The sequence below is a fragment of the Cetorhinus maximus genome, chromosome 12 (genome assembly GCF_964194155.1).
Source record: "Cetorhinus maximus chromosome 12, sCetMax3.hap1.1, whole genome shotgun sequence".
Lineage (NCBI taxonomy): Eukaryota > Metazoa > Chordata > Chondrichthyes > Lamniformes > Cetorhinidae > Cetorhinus > Cetorhinus maximus.
Window position 1 is genome coordinate 43304811 of NC_135890.1, and position 6407 is coordinate 43311217.

Genomic DNA, 6407 nt, shown 5'->3' on the forward strand with positions numbered 1-6407 from the left:
GAAGATAATGAGGTGCTGATGAGGAAGTAGTTCAACAGCTCCTAGCTTTCCTATATGATGGTCAGGGAGTCCACACTCACTAAGAGTTAGGGTGCGCCACCTCCCATATTGATAAAGAACAGTCATGTGCTCGACCAGCTCGAGCATAAAATGATGCATGTTGGCGTCAGGTGAGCGTCGCAACATCAACATGCACTCGCGCAATATTTCGGTCAGTGGACGCGCCGACAGTTGAACGACCTGTTAAGACCATTAGCAAGGTTATTAAAAGAAATTTTTTGCTGCCCATCCAACCTTATGGTTGGATGGCAGGCAAAAAAACCAAGTGGCCTTTGCACTTTTTAGGAAACCTCATCCACAGGCGGGACGAGGTTTCCAAAAGCAAATAAAAATAAAAGTTTTAAAATTTAAGTAATAATATGTCCCTGCTCATGTGACAGAGTCACACGAGCGAACATGTTTTATTACATTATTTATTTCTTTATTATCTTTTTTGAAAATGCTTCATCTCCCTGAGGCAGCTCTGTGCCTCAGGGAGATTATGAAGTGCAAACTCGCACTCATGTGCGAAGGTCACACTCACCCGCTCGCACTCTCCCCTCCCCCACCTGCACAGGCAGCGCTGAGCTCACGTTTCACACTCGGCGGGCTTTAATTGACCTGTCAGCCTCGATCGCGGGCGGCGGTCAGCTTCCCAACCACCCCTGCCGAGCCTGCCTGACACAGGCAAAATTCTGCCCTTCACCTTCCTGAGGCAGCTCTGTGCCTCTGGGAGATTCTCAAGTGCACACTCATGCGCATGTGCTTGCCCCCCTCGTCCTCCTCCCCCCGCCTGCACAGTCAGCGCTGAGCGCTACTGCTTGGTTGCCTTAATTGGCCTGCCAGAGTGAAATCACCGTCTGGCCTCGGTCGCGGGCAGCAGTCGGCTTCCTGACCGCCCTCGCCATGCCCACCTACAAGGGCTAAATTCTGTCCCAAGGTCCAAATAGTGGGCTGTTAATTTTTTGCTTCTATATTTTAGAAAGTAAAATTCTAACATATTGATTGACTCTAAAGATTTGTTCCTTGCAGTTATTTATTGATATTTGTTTGTGGTTATGAAAAAGCAGACAGTTTTATTCAACAAAGTAATGTTGCAAAGATTCCTTTAACTCCTGTTGAAAAGAATAGCTAAATGTAACATGTTTCTCGTTTGCTCTTATGTAGCATTAGACTGTAAGAAATTACTTTTGAAAGATAATTGTAAATTGAATTTAACTTTCGCGTTCAAGATCCAGTTTGTTCATTAGAGATTCTGGTGTTCAGACAGTAATTTCACGACAGAAAACATCTAGGCAGTGACATGAATTGATATGAATATATTCGTATGTTGCAGTACTTCCATCCGTACAATCAAGTTTCACTGTCCTACGTTCAGTCTCTCGTTCTCGGCAACATTCACAAGTATGCTCAAGGCTGTTTGATGTGGTGTTAAATCTAGAAAATAAGAGATTGTATGTTTTAGCAGATAAATGTAAGAACAATGCAACAAAATGACATAGGGCTGAATTTTTCCGTCGGCGAGAAGGGAGCGGGGCCCGCTCGCTGATGCGAAACTGACGCGGGATGACGTCGGGGAAACCCCAGACGTCATCCCGCCCCATTTAAATCTTCAGAAAGGCAGGGGCACAACGACATCAGCTGTCCACCCGCCGATAATTAAAACAGTTAAAGACCTGCCCGTCCAACCTTAAGGCTGGCGGACAGGCCAGGAGCCCCAGCGGGCTTCTGAAAAAACATGAAACCTCATCCACCAGCAGGATGAGTTTCATGTCGGTTTTTAAAAAGTTTATTAAAGTTTTTGTGCACTTTATTAACATGTCCCATCTTGTGTGACATTGTCACATGAGGGGAACATGTTAATGATTTTTTTATTTTTCTATTTTTAAAGTTTGAAAACATTTCAGTGATCTCCCTGAGGCAGCACTTAGCCTCAGGCAGATGTGTGCTCTTTTGTGTGCATGTGCAAAAGAGCGCACTCTTGCATTTAGGGAATCCCCACCTCGCCCGCACAGGGAGCGCATAGCGTTTCCCGGCGGACATCACGCTGGGCGGGCCTTAATTGGCCCACCCACTTAAAATGGTGGCGGGGCCCACTTCTCCAGCGGGGATCGGCTCCCCACCTGCCGGAGATTGGGTTGGGCCTGCCCGACAGGCAAAAAATTCAGCCCATAGTGTTGATAACAATTTAAAAGAAGGTAGATTTTGGTTTTATACCATGTCCGATTCTGTCTGAAATGTCTAAAGATGCTTCATATAAGAAGCATTGTACAATGACTCGCGTTGGTTTGAAGAATGTGTTACCATATTCTGAACATGATCAGATAGCAAGCACCATTAGAATAATTTACAGATAGATAAGAGAGGGAAATTTTTGAAAGGTTAGGGGGTTTATTTTAGTGAAATGATACAAATGTGTTCTAATTAGGTGCTGTGGTGATAAAACGTGCCTGTTTGAGTGTTTAGTTTAAGCATGCAATTTTAGAGCCACTTGATGATTGCCATGATTTAACTGGACCTGAAGATTCTAAAACAGACATCTGCAAGTTTCGCACTCAACTGTTGATTTTAGATATGTGGCCTCCTCGCATCCACTTTCACTGAAAGTGTGGCTGACAACAGAACATTTGACAATGGCTCAGAGACTGGAGGAGAGGGCACACACAGGTTCTCGTCTCCACCACTGGTAGTCCTGGTGGAAGAGGCCCAGAGAAAGAGAGATCTCCTGTAGCTGCAGGAGGGAAGGAAGCCACAGAGGCAGGTAATGTGGTAGATGGGGAGGAGTCCACCTCCAGCTTGGTCTGTGGATTGACACAGAGCCAGAAACCCATCTTCTCCTGCATGGAAAGGCTGGTCATTTCCATGGGGTAGTCTGTGAAGCCCAACATCATAATCATGTTTGTCTGATGATTGAGGTCATCATTTCCCATTGTAGTCATTGCAGGTTCCACGGAATGACCAAAAAGCTTGCATGAAATCACAAAGCATTTTGAAAAATTTCCAAACAGCTTCCATTGCACTACTTACATCTTCCATTGGATGGCAAAGTGCTGCAATGGAAGCTCAGAAGCTGCCATGCTGGCTCTGTGCTCCTTGGTTGCAAGGGATTTGAAGAGCATCTTCATGCCCAAAGATCTGTTCTCCAGCAGATCACTGAACAAACACCCCAAGCTGGGGGCTTGGGAATCAAGGGGCAGGAACTGACTGGCCTCTCTTCTGCTGACTGCCTTCCAACTCCCTCCCCCACCACGCCATCATTTCCCAGACCACTGAAGCACGTGCTGAGATGGCCCACAGCATTTCAAGGGCATCCCAGAAGGATATCTGAACTGCTGTCTTCAGAATCTCAACAGCTACCCACCTCACATGCAGCTACCACTGGGATTGCACTTTGTAAAAGCGCCAGTGTAGGTAAAAGCATTTACGGAATAGTTACTATGTGTAAGCACCAGGGTGAATAGTTTAATATAAATGTTGTTAGTTATGTCATGATTTCATGGTTTGTGTTTGCTGCAGATAAAGGGTGAATATGGCTATTTAGAAGTGCTAGAATCAGTTGTCAGGGGAAGGAATTGAAAGACTTCACAGTAGATCGTGAACCTCTTGATGGATCCTTAGTCATGGAAGGTAAGGCTGTAACAGCAATGCTCCAAAGTGAGATGGTTCTGGATGTATCTCAATAGTAGTGTGAGTCATCTGCTAGAAATCTATGGTGCTCCCCTGATCCCTATCATCTTCCTCCTCCTCCTCCTATTCTGCCTCTGATCTTGCCACTCAGGCACAATTGCTAGTAGTACCAGCTGGTCTCTTATGGTCACTAGATTGTGGAGCATGCAAGGAGTCACCGCGATTCTGGAGACCTTCTTGACCAAGTATTGCAGGGCACCTCCTGACCAGTCATGGTGCTAAACTTCAGCTTGAGGAATGGTCTGCTCAATGACATTCCTAGTGGCTGACTGGCCCTCAGTGCTCATCTGGTGTCTGGAGCTTCCTCAGCATAATCATGAGCCATGGCATCAGAGGGTATCCCATGATATCTCATAGTCAGTCATGCACATTCAAAGGGGTTCAAAGATCTGTGGGATGGTGACATTCACCTGCGTGATGCACTGCTGGTGATCACGCACGAGCTGCACGTTGAGGACCTGACTGACTAGCCCCCAACCTGATAACCCCTTCTGACCTGACCATCACCCCTGACCCACCTACCCACTTACCCATTAACTATCCACCTTCCATCCTACCACCTCACCCACCTGCCACCCTGCCATCCTACCTACCTGTCGCCCTACCACCTCAACCACCTGCCACTCTACCCGCCTGACATCCTACCACCTCACCCAACCTACCCATTCGCTGATTCATCTACTCAGCCATTCACCCATTCACTAACATTCACACTGGACACTTAAACCTTCCTTATGACAACTAGCATCATAAAAAGGGTTGTGGCTTCTGCGCTGATTCTTTTTGCTGCTCTCTGTGAGGATTCCTGCACTGAGGGGGTTCTTCTGCATCTTCGATTGGAATACGGAGCCTTTTCAACATATACAGGTCGTTGGGTAGTTTTCTGTCTGATCAGTGTCAGACACAGGGGTTCCGAATCTGATTGGAAGTTTTGGGCATTGTTTCCATTAAGATACAGTAGCACAGCAACTCTCTTTATAGATAAGGTTCTCAGAAAATTCCTGGGAGAATTGCTGATTGAGTGTTGATGAAGTCTTGACAAAGTGTCACAGAAAGTCTTGTAATATATCTCAATGGTCCTCTTCAAATGCAATGTAGTCCTTCAATCTCCAGCAGCAAGTGAACAGTGAAAGCTGAGCATATGTTTAACTAGCACTCAAAATCCTAGCCACAACTTATTTCCTCCTATTCTGCTTGTCACTATTGGAAGAGGTCATTAATTGAAAGGCCGGCTAGCAAAATGCCATGCAGCCTGTTTTTTAAGCATCGGCAGGCCATGTAACTGTCAATCAGAGCCTTAACGATCCTTCAGCCATTTCAACCATTCACTTCAACTCTTTTACCAACGTGGCATCTTGCATTGAAGGCCGGATAAACCAGCATTGCAGCTCAAGATCCTATGTTGGCCACACTGCCTGAAGTATCTAGGGAAAGTAACCCCCATAAGGTACAGAATGAATAACTAACTACAAAACACCCTAAATAGGTAAATTGCATCAGTTTGGTCACGTTGGTCACCCGGAAGCTGTCAGCATTAAAGGGACACAAACAATTATTGAACAACTTGGCAAGGAACCGTTAGGATATGAGCAGAAACAAAATCATGGTGAGCAACTACACAAAGTCAAATGTACATTTAACAGCAACTTTTCTCAAACATCGTGCTACTGTTGATTAGGGATTATATTTAGCCATTTTTAGTTGCACATTGCTGTGCATAAATATGTATTCAATCAAAAATAATTTCTAAATATGTAAACAATGGGCAGAATTTAGCCCTTGTCGGGCGGGCTCGGCGGGGGGAGCGGTCAGGAAGTCAACCGCCGCCAGCGATCGAGGCTGGAAGGCGATTTTACGTTGGCGGGCCAATTAAGGCCCACCCAGCATGAAACGCGAGCGGCAGCGCTCAACGCTGCCCGTGCGGGCGGGTGGAGGGCGAGCGCGCACTTCGCGTATGCACATGAGTGAACACTTGGGAATCTCCTTGAGGCACAGAGCTGCCTCAGGGATATGAAGAGTTTAAAAAAAAATAATGAAATGGAAAATGTAATAAAACAATAAAACTCTGTCACATGAGCAGCGACATGTTATTAATTAAATTTTAAATGTTCTATTTTGTTTTTATTTGCCTTAGGAAACCTCATTCCGCCCGTGGATGAGGTTTCCTAAAAAATGCAAAGGTCACTTGGCCTTTTTGTGTGCCCGGCAACCTTAAGGTTGGATGGGCTGCGAAAAATTTATTTTTATTACCTTGCTAATGGCCTTAATAGGCCTCTTAATTGTCGGCGGACGCGCTGCTGACTCCGGCGCACGCCCGCTGACCGACATATCGCGCAAGTGAGCGTTGACATCGGGACACACACCCGACGTATCATTTTGCGCTCAAGCGGGTCAGTCGTGCGCTCGCCTGCCAAGGTAAAAATTTTGTCCAACGTTTCTAGTTCCAATCTCAGTAAATTCTTATTCTTCATTAAGAAGCAATATTTAATGATTCTTATTTAAGTCACAATTAAAAACATAAAAGGAAATACTTACATAGTTAATCCAGGACAAGGACCGTCACATATAGTCAAATCAATTCTTCCTGAACATTTTCTATTATTCAGTATTTTTGTGACATTTTGTGCATCGATGCGCCTTTTGCAGGTGGATACTAGAATTAATAAAATCAACAACACTGG

General features: G+C 45.4%; 1 long non-coding RNA gene across 1 annotated transcript; it reads right to left on the minus strand.

The window, feature by feature from the left end:
* Positions 1-1057: 1057 nt before the first annotated feature.
* LOC144687403 (uncharacterized) lies at positions 1058-6407 on the minus strand. The gene is made up of 2 exons (XR_013578133.1): positions 6262-6407; positions 1058-1476 (listed from the first exon to the last, which is right to left on the minus strand). It is a non-coding gene; the product is annotated as an uncharacterized LOC144687403 (long non-coding RNA).